Consider the following 12,143-nt stretch of genomic DNA (forward strand, 5'->3'; position numbering starts at 1 on the left):
AATTTTTTCTATTTTTTCCGAATTAACCGGCCCCTACTTCCCCCCCCCAGATGGTCAAATCGGGAAAACGACTATTTCTAATTTAATCTGGTCCGGTCCCTGATACGCTTGCCAAATTTCATCGTCCTAGCTTACCTGGAAGTGCCTAAAGTAGCAAAACCGGGACTTTAGGTTTTCCCCCTCCAACTCCCCCCAATGTCATCAGATCCGGTCGGGAATTAAAGTAAGAGCTCTGAGACACAATATCATTCTAAACATCAAATTTCATTAAGATCCAATCACTCGCTGATACGTTAAAAATACTTCATTTTTTCTATTATTTGCGAATTAACCGGGCCCCCACTCCCTCCCAGATGGTCAAATCGGGAAAACGACTATTTCTAATACAATCTGGTCTGGTCCCTGATACGCTTGCCAAATTTCATCGTCCTAGCTTACCTGGAAGTGCCTAAAGTAGCAAAACCGGGACCGACAGACCGACAGAATTGGCGACTGCTATATGTCACTTGGTTAATACCAAGTGCCATAAAAACTAGTTTTTTAAACTGAAAGTAAGGAGCAACATTAAAACTTAAAACGAACAGATATTACTCCGTATATGAAATGGGTTGTCCCCTCCTCAACGCCTTGCTCTTTACGTTAAAGTTTTTAATTGTTTTAAAAAGTAGGAATTGTGGCAAAGGGTCAAACTTTAGCGTAAAGAGCGAGGGATTGCGGAGGGGACAACCCATTTCATATACGGAATAATTTCTGTTCGTTTTAAGATTTAATGTTGCTCCTTACTTTCAGTTAAAAAAACTAGTTTTTTATTATTTAATTACAATATAGAACCTTGACATGCATATTTGAACGAACTAACAGTTGCAACGAAACGTAAATTAAAAACATTTAAAAATCAAATGGTGGATTTGATGTTGCTCCTTACTTTCAGTTAAAAAAACTAGTTTTTATATTTTTGTTAAAAAACTAGTATTTTTTTATTTAATTTCTGAACGTTTTTGAATTAATGCATGTTTGATTCTTTTTTCGGCTAAATGACTTTCTCTTAGTTTTGATCAGAAGATTTTGAGAAATAAGGGGCGGGGAAGGAGGCCTAGTTGCCCTCCAATTTTCCGGTTACTTAAAAAGGCAACTAGAACTTTTAATTTTTAACGAACGTTTTTATTAGTAAAAAATATACGTAACTTAAGAATTAACTTACGTAACAAACTTTTATATTCTTATTAAGTATATGAGGGGGTTTGTCCCCTCGTTAATACCTCACTCTTTACACTAAATCTTAAGTTTTGTCCCAATTCTTTAAGAATGACCACTGAATCAGAAAGACCGTAGAATAAATAGTTGAAATTACTAAAAATGCTTTAGCATAAAAAGCGAGGTATTTATCTCCTCCTAAATACCTCACTCTTTATGCTAACGTATTTTTAGAACCCCTCATATGCGTAATAATCTCTGTTCGTTTTAAGTTTTAATGCTATTCCTTGAATAAACTTTTTCATGTTTATTTTTTCATTGTTTTTATGGCACTTGGTATTAACAAGTGACATATAGCAACCGCAAATTCTGTCGGTCTGTCGGTCCCGGTTTTGCTACTTTAGGCACTTCCAGGTCAGCTAGGATGATGAAATTCGGCAGGTGTATCAGGGACCGGACCAGATTAAATAAGAAATAGTCAATTTCCCGATTTGATCATCTGGGGGGGGGGGGGCGTCGGAAAAAATAGAAAAATTGAAGTATTTTTAACTTTCGAACGGTTGATCAGATCTTAATGAAATTTAATGTTTGGAAGGATATCGCGTCTCAGAGCTGTTATTTTAAATCCCGACCGGATCAGTGACATTGGGGGGAGTTGGGAGGGGGAAACCTAAAATCTTGGAAAACACTTAGAGTGGATGGATCGGGATGAAACTTGGTGGGAAAAATAAGCACAAGTCCTAGATACATGATTGACATAACCGGAACGGATCCGCTCTCTTTGGGGTAGTTTGGGGGGGGGGGTTAATTCTGAAAAATTAGAAAAAAATGAAGTATTTTTAACTTACGAACGGGTGATCGGATCTAAATGAAATTTGATATTTACAGGGATCATCATGGAAAATCGTGGAAAACTCTTAGATTGGAGGGATCGGGATGAGACTTGGTGGGAAAAATAAGCAGAAGTCTTAGATACGTGATTTACATAATTGGAACGGATCCGCTCTATTGGGGGGGGGGGCTTAATTCTGAAAAACTAGAAAAAATGCCGTATTTTTACTTTACGAAGGAGTAATCGGATCTTCATGAAACTTCATATTTAGAAGGACCTCGTAACTCAAATCTCTTATTTTAAATCTCAACCGGATCCAGCGTCATTGGGGGGGGGGAGCAGTTAGGGGGGACCGGAAATCTTAGAAAATACTTAAAGCGGAGAGATCAGGATGAAACTGGATGGGAAGAATAAAAACCTGTCTAAGATACGTGACTGACATAACCGGACCGGATCTGCTCTCGTTGGTGGAGTTGGGGGGGGGGGGGGTTAATTTTGAAAATTGAGGTATTTGTAACTTACGAAAGGGTGACCAGATGTTAATGAAATTTGATATTTAGAAGGATCTTGTGCTTTAAAGATCTAATTTTAAATTCCGACCAGATCCTGTGATATTGGGGGGAGTTGGAGGGGGAAACCGGAATTCTTGGAAAACGTGAAAATTGGGGTATTTTTATCTTACGAATAGGTGATCGGATCTTATTGAAATTTGATATTTAAAAGGAATCCATGTCTAAGAGCTCTTATTTCAAATCCCGACCAGATCTTTTGACATTGGGGGGAGTTGGAGGGGGAAATATTTCGATTTGGAAGATGGAGGGGGGAATTGATCGATTTGTTTTCTAGCAGAAAACAAATTGATCAATTAAAATAGATTATGATCGAAGCAATATTTGCTTTAGACATTCATTGGTTAATTTACTCTACTTTGTTCGTAGAACGCCAAATGTAAGTTTTGCTAAAAAGAAAAATAATCTTTGGCCGTCTAGAAGCACCCCAAATTTGACTGACTCGATGTGTCAATCAAATAAATATTGCTAACTAAACAAAACAGATAATCCTAAGATAGTAAAAAATACCATCAGAGAATTTACGAAACCGCGGTCAGCATATACAGCTGTTCGACAATCTTTATAAAAAATAAATAAAAAATCATTTTTTTCAAATGAAAGCATGGAATAACATTAAAACTTAAAACCATTAGAAATTAGTTGGTACAGAAGGGGGCCAGTCCTCCCTCAAACCTCGCTCTTTACGCTAAAGTTTTATTTTTTGTCAGAATTCTTTAAGAAAGACTTCTGAAATACTAGGAACGTTAAATTTGAACGTGAAATATTTTTTTTTAAACTTTAAGACATTGGCGTAAAGAAGGAGTGTTGATGATCGGATAGTCCCCTCACATATAGAATAATTTCTGTTCAGTTTAAGATTCAATGTTGCTCCGTACTTTCAGTCGAAAAAAAAATTAATTTTTGTTATCGTTTGTGAAGAATGCAGGAAAATCGACCTTTCCCCTCCATGGGAAGTTCCTCCTCAAAGAATTCCCCCTGGAAAAATCCTCCCGCAAAAAACTCCCCGAACAATTTCCTCCACTGAAAATTATACAAGGAAAATTCCCAGCGGATAATTCCTCCAATTGTTATTTTTATTTAACTTGTTATCGTTTTTCGAATCATGCCGGCAAGCCCCCCCCCCACCGTTGATAATTTTCCCCAAATATACCCAATCCCAAAGGATGGTTTCTCCTGCAGAAGATTCTCCCATGGGAATTTTTTCTGTGGAAAGTCTCCCCCGGAAAAATCCTCCGAACAGTTCCCTTCATTATGAAAATTTTCTCAGGCTCGTAGCTTTTGATGGATACCATTAAACCTAATGAATAATATACCTGAAATGAGCATAAAAAGTCAATTCTTTTGATATATAAATTGTTATCAGCATTCCGTTATTTTAAAGAGTTTCTGTTACTATTGGACCGAGCCAACCCCTTACTTACAGTTTGTTATCACTAAATGCTTGAAAATTTATTGTCAGATACTGGCCCCCAAGGCTCCTTCATCTTTTCCAACCAACTCTAGTATCTTTACAACTCCAATAAACTTCGTACTTGGACATGGTAAATCATTTACATTTATAGGAAATTCATTAGTTCAATCACCTGGAACAAGGCTAGACTCGCCTCAATTAGAATGGCTTAGGCTCAGACACCCTCCCCTGTCCCTCAACATCCATAAAAATTATGGATGTTTAAAAACTGTATTAAACTGTACAATATGTCATTAAAAAATAAATTTGGGGGAAATATATCCAATACTCACAATTGAAAAATGAAGTTGCTCGTTAAAGTTTTTTTTTCATTAAAAAAAACAATAAAATAAAAACAAAAAAAAACAAGAACCCAAGAAACGAGGATGTTTTTCAGCAAAACGAAAAGATAAAGCAGATATTTCAGCAAGGACCTCCACCAGCCCGTCCTCGGTGCTCAACAAAAAAATAACAAAAAAACGACAATAAAAGAAAAACATTTACCTTTTGAAGTAAACTCTAACGAAACAAATAAAACTGTTTTTCTCTGTCTCATTACAGTTTACTTCAAAAGGTTAGTGTTTTTTTTTTTTTTTTTTTTTTTTACGCTAAGCATGGCTTACCGAAATATCTACTTTGTCTTTCGTTTCACTTCTTTTCCACTGGCTGAAAATCACCCAAGTTTCTTGGATGCATAATTATTTCGTTTTATTTTTATTTATATTTATGAAAATTAATATACAAATTTTTACAGAGTATTTATATAAACGTTATATAATATATATAGAAATATTATATAAAGCTTATTATCAAAATTCATGTAGCCTATAGGCAGAGTGGTCTTAGAACGTTTTTAAAATATTTCTACAAAACAGATTTCTACCATAATCCAAGAAATGCTTTTTTTTTAATCAAGGCATATTGCCAATGGATAAATACATTATAGGTAGTTTCAATAACGAAGGACCAGTCATTTTTTTAAGGTTCGTTATTCAACAATAGGAAAGATTTCTGCCACAAAACTATTATGTCATTTTTGAAACAATAGGAAATAACTGCAACAGCATTCACTGAAACAAATCGCAAGAACTGCTAAAATGCATTCATAATATACAATGAGTTGCACCTGTACATTGCTCCATAAGCGAAAAAACGACGAAGCAAACAGTAAAATTTTTATGACTTGGCTAATTAAGAATTTCGAATAGTCGATTGTGAAGAAATGTTATTCAGAGAGAAGTATGTTTTGTGGGTTTTTTTGTTGTTTTTTTTATTCCTTATTTTATTTGTTTTTTTTCACTAGTAAATTACATCACGGCTGTCCTAAATTAAAAGAAAAAACATTTATCTCAATGCAGGATTTCTTGTTTCAACAGATGAGAGCTAAGACGAAAACCCGAACTTTGAATGACACCGAGGGGGTCCCAACTTTCAGAAATCACGTTCACCAGGTGGTGTGTGCCAAGCGTGGCGAAACTGTACAAAGCACTGCAGAGACCATGACACGCATGGCGAAACTCCATGGCAGACGTGGTGCTCCAGGATGTACACCAGGTGGCGGAAAGTGGACAACCCCTCAGTTGACACTATGTGCAAATAGACAGCCCAAATTATGCAAGTCCAATGCATTCGTGTCACCCGTCATTTGTCTTTGTGGCTATGAAACTGGTTTTCTCGAATCTTACATTCAGCAAAACTTCTCTAAATATATATATATATATATATATATATATATATATATATATATATATATATATATATATATATATATATATATATATATAGCTTAATACTTATATAATATAATTACTTATATAATACATATAAGTTACATATATATATATATATATATATATATATATATATATATATATATATATATATATATATATAAGCTTAATACTTATATAATATAATTACTTATATAATATATATAAGTTACATATATATATATATATATATATATATATATATATATATATATATATATATATGTAAGTTATATATATATATCTATATATATAAAAATAAGTCGTATGTCTGTCTGTGGATCTGTGGATCAGGTGACGTCATGTTTCGGCTGACGTCATGAAATTAGTTGCCGTCATTTTTGCTTTGACGATGCTTAGTATATTGTAAAACACATTAATTTGGTTAATAATATACCATTTAAAACACCAAAATGAACATGCTGGAGTAGTCACTCGGTGAGAGAGGGTGTCAGAACGGAGAATGAAGGTCCCAGGTTCAAATCCTGGTTAGGCTAAAAAAGGTAAAAAACTAAAAACTAAAAAAAAACTGAAAAAACTAAAAAACTAAAAAAAAACTAAAAACTAAAAAAAAACTTAAAAAAAGGGAAAAACTGAAAAATAGAAGAGAAAAAGAAAACTAATAAAATTAAGAATAAAAATAAAAAAAAAATAAAAAAGATAAAAACAAAAAAAAAGTAAAAAGAAAAAACGAAAAAAAACTAAAAAAGCTAAAAAAAAAGGTAAAAACCAATAAAAAACTAAAAAAGGTAAAAACTAGAAGAACTAAAAAAAGAAAAAAACTAAAAAAAGGAAGAAAACTGAAAAATAAAGGAGAAAAAGAAAACTAAAAAAATATAAATAAAAATAAAAAAACTAAAAAGATAAAAACTTCAAAAAAAACTAAAAAGAAAAAAGAAAAAAACTACAAAACCTAAAAAAAGGTCAAAACCAATAAAAAAAACTAAAAGGGGAACACTGGGACACAAATGACGACCGGGATACTGGGAATATAAATGACGACCGGGACACAGGGAATGTTCAATTAGCAATCACCATCAACAAAGCTCAAGGGCAATCATTAGAATCATGAGGTAGCCTATAGATCTGAATATGGATTGTTTTTCCCATGGACAATTATATGTTGCATGTTCAAGAGTCGGTAAACCTGACAATCTAAATAAATGACGACACTCAAAGAGAAAACGACCGGGACAAAAGGAATGTTCGATTAGCAATCAACAAAGCACCGGGGCACAGGGAGTATAAATGACGACGACCGGGACACAGGGACATAACTACAAAGGGGACGCCGGGGTGCACAGGGGGATATATAAATGACGATGGCGACTCAGGGAATGGTCGATTAGCAATCACCATCAACAAAGCTCAAGGGCAATCATTAGAATCATGAGGTATAGATCTGAATACGGATTGTTTTCCCATGGACCATTATATGTTGCATGTTCAAGAGTCGGTAAACCTGACAATCTATTTATATGCACAGACAATGGGACAGCAAAGAATGTTGTATATTCGCAAGTTTTACTTAGTTAAAAACATATATATATATATATATATATATATATATATATATATATATATATATATATATATATATATATATATATATATATATATATCTATATTCACAGGTGGGACATAGGGACACAACTACAATGGCGCGTAACTAATATGGCGCGTAACGACTTACGCGGGGGGACTTGGGGGGCGCGAAGCGCCCCCACCAACTAGGTGTTGGGGTGGCGCTTCGCGCCAACAGATCTAGATCTGGGAGAAGTTCAACTTTTACACAAAAAGAAGAAACTTATGTGGATTTGTCAAAATTCAGGGAGATATATCTGGACTTGATTAAAAATAACATCGTCACGGTGCTTTTGCATTGTTGACTGATGCCTTGCATAGCATTAAGCGCCTTACGCGGTTGTCCACACCATCAAATGATTTTTAGTTACGACTTGTGTGCCGTAAGTCAAAATTAAGTAAGGTTAGTACTCAAGTAACGAAACTTAGAAATTAGACTTTGACTCTATGTTTCAAAGTTATTATGTTATGTATTAAGAAAGAAAAACCGATCACTTCAAACTAAAAAAAAGATATAAAGAGCTGATCATTAGCATGATGACAACAGCCTAATTAGATTTTTAATTAGCTGATATAGACTAGAACTGAATTCCTAAAATTCTGCCTTGTTCCTCTCTTAAAGTAGCACTAAAATTAAGATTTATTATGTTTATTATTAAACTATGATTTATTAATTATGATGTGGTTAATCACGTTAAGTCTTATGGGATTGTGTTTCAACGCTTACCTACTAGTGTGATAGGATCTCTGTAACAAGACAGATTTAATGTGAACGAGGGAACTTAAGTTTTCAACTGCCAATATGAGAGCTGTTTCCATGCTCCCTCAAAACGATTGGCTGCTATAGACAAAATATTGCTTCGTACGTGCTAACCTTAGATAAATCAAACAGCTCGTGGTAACAAAATGTTTGATTACGTTTATGAGTTATGGGTTATAGGTTATGGGTATTACGGGTTTTGACACGTTTTCTTATTTCAACATTGTTATGTAGATGCGAGGACTTCAGAGCACAAAATTACGTTAAATCACATTATCGTGCACAATATCATTGCTGAAGGACCAACATTTTACAGTAAAAAGATTTCAGCACTGGGTTTGCCACGTTTTCTTAAAGCACTTTTGCGATAGTGAAGCAGTAACGTTTTCATGTTATCCTCCCTGTTTCTGTTCTACTATTCTACTGTTCTATTCTACTATTCTACTACTCTGTTCTATTCTACTACTATTCTACTATTCTATTCTGTTCTATTCTACTACTATTCTACTGTTTCTTTTCTACTATTTGGTAACGAACTTACGAGCGTAAGAAAATTTGCCCGATTTTCAAAAAAGAGGGGAAACACCCCCAAAAAATTTCACTGTCTTAGAGACTTCCCTAGAAAATCGAACTATCAGATGACCCTACTGTAAAGGTTTCAAGCTCCTATATACATCAGAGCTAAGAGCTCATATGGCACTTGTGACGAGGCAAGAAGAGCTAAGGGCCAAGAGATCATATGGTATGAGCTCTAACAAAATTATATGAATCAATAGATTGATTTAAAAAGGAAAATAAGAGGCTTAATGCCGGTCAGGATTTAAAATAAGAGCTCTGAGTCACAATGTCCTTCTAAATATCAAAATTCATGAAGATCCAATCACCCACTCGTAAGTAATACATACCTAATTTTTTCTAATTTTTCCTCTTCCTTTAGCCCCCCAGATGGTCGAACCTGGGAAAACGACTTTATCAAGTCAAATTGTGCAGCTCCCTGACACGCCTACCAAGTTTCATCGTCCTAGCACGTCCAGAAGCACCAAACTCACCAAATCACTGAACCCCTCCCCCCAACTCCTCTAAAGAGAGCGAATCCAGTACGATTCTGTGAATCACGTATCAAGGACATTTGTTTATTCTATCCACCAAGCTTCATCCCGATTCCTCCACTCCAAGTGTTTTTCGAAGATTTCCCCCTCCAACTCCCTCCAATGTCAAAAGATCTGGTCGGGATTTGAAATAAGAACTCTGAGACATGGATTCCTTCTAAAAATCAAATTTCATTAAGATCCGATCATTTATTCATAAGATAAAAATACCCCAATTTTCACGTTTTCCAAGAATTCTGGTTTCCCCCTCCAACTCCCCCCAATGTCACAGGATCTGGTCGGAATTTAAAATTAGAACTTTAAAGCACAAGATCCTTCTAAATATCAAATTTCATTAAGATCTGGTCACCCTTTCGTAAGTTACAAATACCTCAATTTTCAAAATTACCCCCCCCCCCCTAATTCCACCAAAGAGAGAAGATCCGGTCTGGTTATGTCAGTCACGGATCATAGACAGGTTTTTATTCTTCCCATCCAGTTTCATCCTGATCTCACTGCTTTAAGTATTTTCTAAGATTTCCGGTCCCCCCAACTGCCCCCCCCCAATTACGCTTGATCCGGTTGAGATTTAAAATCAGAGATCTGAGCTACGAGGATCTTCTAAATATGAAGTTTCATGAAGATCCGATCATTCCTTCGTAAGTTAAAAATACGTAATTTTTTCTTATTTTTCAGAATTAGCCCCCCCCCCCCAATAGAGCGGATCCGTAACAATTATGTAAATCACGTATGTAAGACTTCTGCTTATCTTTCCACCAAGTTTCATCCCGATCCCTCCACTCTAAGTGTTTTCCAAAGTTTAGGTTCCCCCCTCCCAACTCCCCCCAATGTCACCAGATCCGGTCGGGATTTAAAATAAGAGCTCTGAGACACGATATCCTTCTAAATATCAAATTTAATTGAGATCCGATCACCCGTTCGTAAGTTAAAAATACCTCATTTTTTCTAATTTTTCAGAAATACCCCCCCCCCAACTACCCCAGAGAGAGCAGATTCGTTCCGTTTATGTCAATCATGTATCTAGGACTTGTGTTTATTTTTCCCACCAAGTTTCATCCTGATCCCTCCACTCTAAGTGTTTTCCAAGTTTTAGGTTTCCCCCTCCCAAGTCCCCCCAATGTCACCAGATCCGGTCGGGATTTAAAATAAGAGCTCTAAGACACGATATCCTTCTAAGCATCAAATTTCATTGAGATCCGATCACCCGTTCGTAAGTTAAAAATACCTAATTTTTTTGATTTTTCAGAATCACCCCCCCCCCCCAGCTACCCCAAAGAGAGCGGATCCGTTCCGATTATGTCAATCATGTATCTGGGACTTGTGCTTATTTTTCCCATCAAGTTTCATCCCGATCCCTCCACTCTAAGTGTTTTCCAAGATTTTAGGTTTCCCCCCTCTAACTCCCCCCAATGTCATCAGATCCGGTCGGGATTTAAAATAAGAGCTCTGAGACACAATATCATTCCAAACATCAAATTTCATTAAGATCCCATCATCCGCTCATAAGTTAAAAATAATTCATTTTTTCTATTTTTTCCGAATTAACCGGTTAATACCAAGTGCCATAAAAACGGGGACTTTAACACGGAGTGCTTGAAAGGAATGCGGAAGAAACATCAGGGATGCGTGTTCATTTGTTTTTTTTTTTTGTATTTTCCGGGGTGATCGTATCAAACATTTATTGTAGAAGATCGGGAGAAGGCTCATATGATCAGAAATCTAAAGTTCTAGTGCCCTTTCTAAGCGACCAAAAAGATTGGAGGGCAACTAGCCCCACTTCCCATGCCTTTTTCCCCAAAGTCGTCTGATTTCATTTTGAGATAGTCATTATATTCAACATAGATGAAAGGTTCAATAACTATGCCTTTGGGCATAACATGACCCTCCACAGTCCCGGGAAAAGGCCTATAAGTTACGAAATTTGTCCATCGTTTACGTGTAGTAATTGTTATTCGGAAGTGTACGGAAGTATATTTCTTCTATTTGAAGGGGGAGGGGATTTTGTACTCGAGAGATTTTCCATGGTGAGAGTTGTCCGTGGGGAGGAAGGTTTCCATGGGAAATCTTACACTGAGGAAATTTGCCACAATTCCTATGGGGAATCTCTTATATTTGTCTTAATGCGTCTTTGCCGACTCAATTTCATATGTGGGGATGTTCCGAGGAAATTTTCAGTGAGATTGGAATTGCCTGGAGGGGTGGGGGGAGATTCTCTGGAAACCCCCCAAGAAAGGAAACCCTATATGCCAAGGAGAATTTTTCAGGCAAAATCATTAGCAAGAAATTTCCCGGTGGGATTCTTAGCAAGGATAGAATTATCCAATGAAAATTTTCCGAGGGAGGGGGTAAGTTTTTTCAACTGAAAGTACGGAGCGACATTAAAACTTAAAACAAATAGTTTTTCCCATATATGAGTGGGGTTCCCCCCCTCCTCAGTACCTTGCTCCTTACGCTAAAGTTTGAACTTTTGTTCAAATTCTTACGACTCCTGAAACACAAGGGCCGTTTAATTAGAAAAAAATTTCTTGTTCTAAAAACTTTAGCGTAAAGAGAAAAGTATTGAGGAGGGGGTAACCTCCTCATACACAGAACAATTTCTGTTCGCTTGTGTTGGTCCTTACATTCAGTCGAAAAAACTTTCTTTTATTTAACTAAAGATAAGCAAACCTTATACTTGAGTATTGCACCTATATCCATGAGGGTACCCGGTTGGACCTCCTCCCTCCCTTCTAAATTTTTTTTCGAACTCAAACAAACGTAACAAAATTATGTGTAAATAGATTTTTGCACGTAAAAACAGGAAGCAGAAAAACAGGAAACTTGCAGAGCCACAACAGTATGCCTAGTGGGAGCGCCTTCGTTCGAAAGGGACA

The sequence above is a fragment of the Artemia franciscana genome, chromosome 14 (assembly GCF_032884065.1).
Source record: "Artemia franciscana chromosome 14, ASM3288406v1, whole genome shotgun sequence".
Classification (NCBI taxonomy): Eukaryota; Metazoa; Arthropoda; class Branchiopoda; order Anostraca; family Artemiidae; genus Artemia; species Artemia franciscana.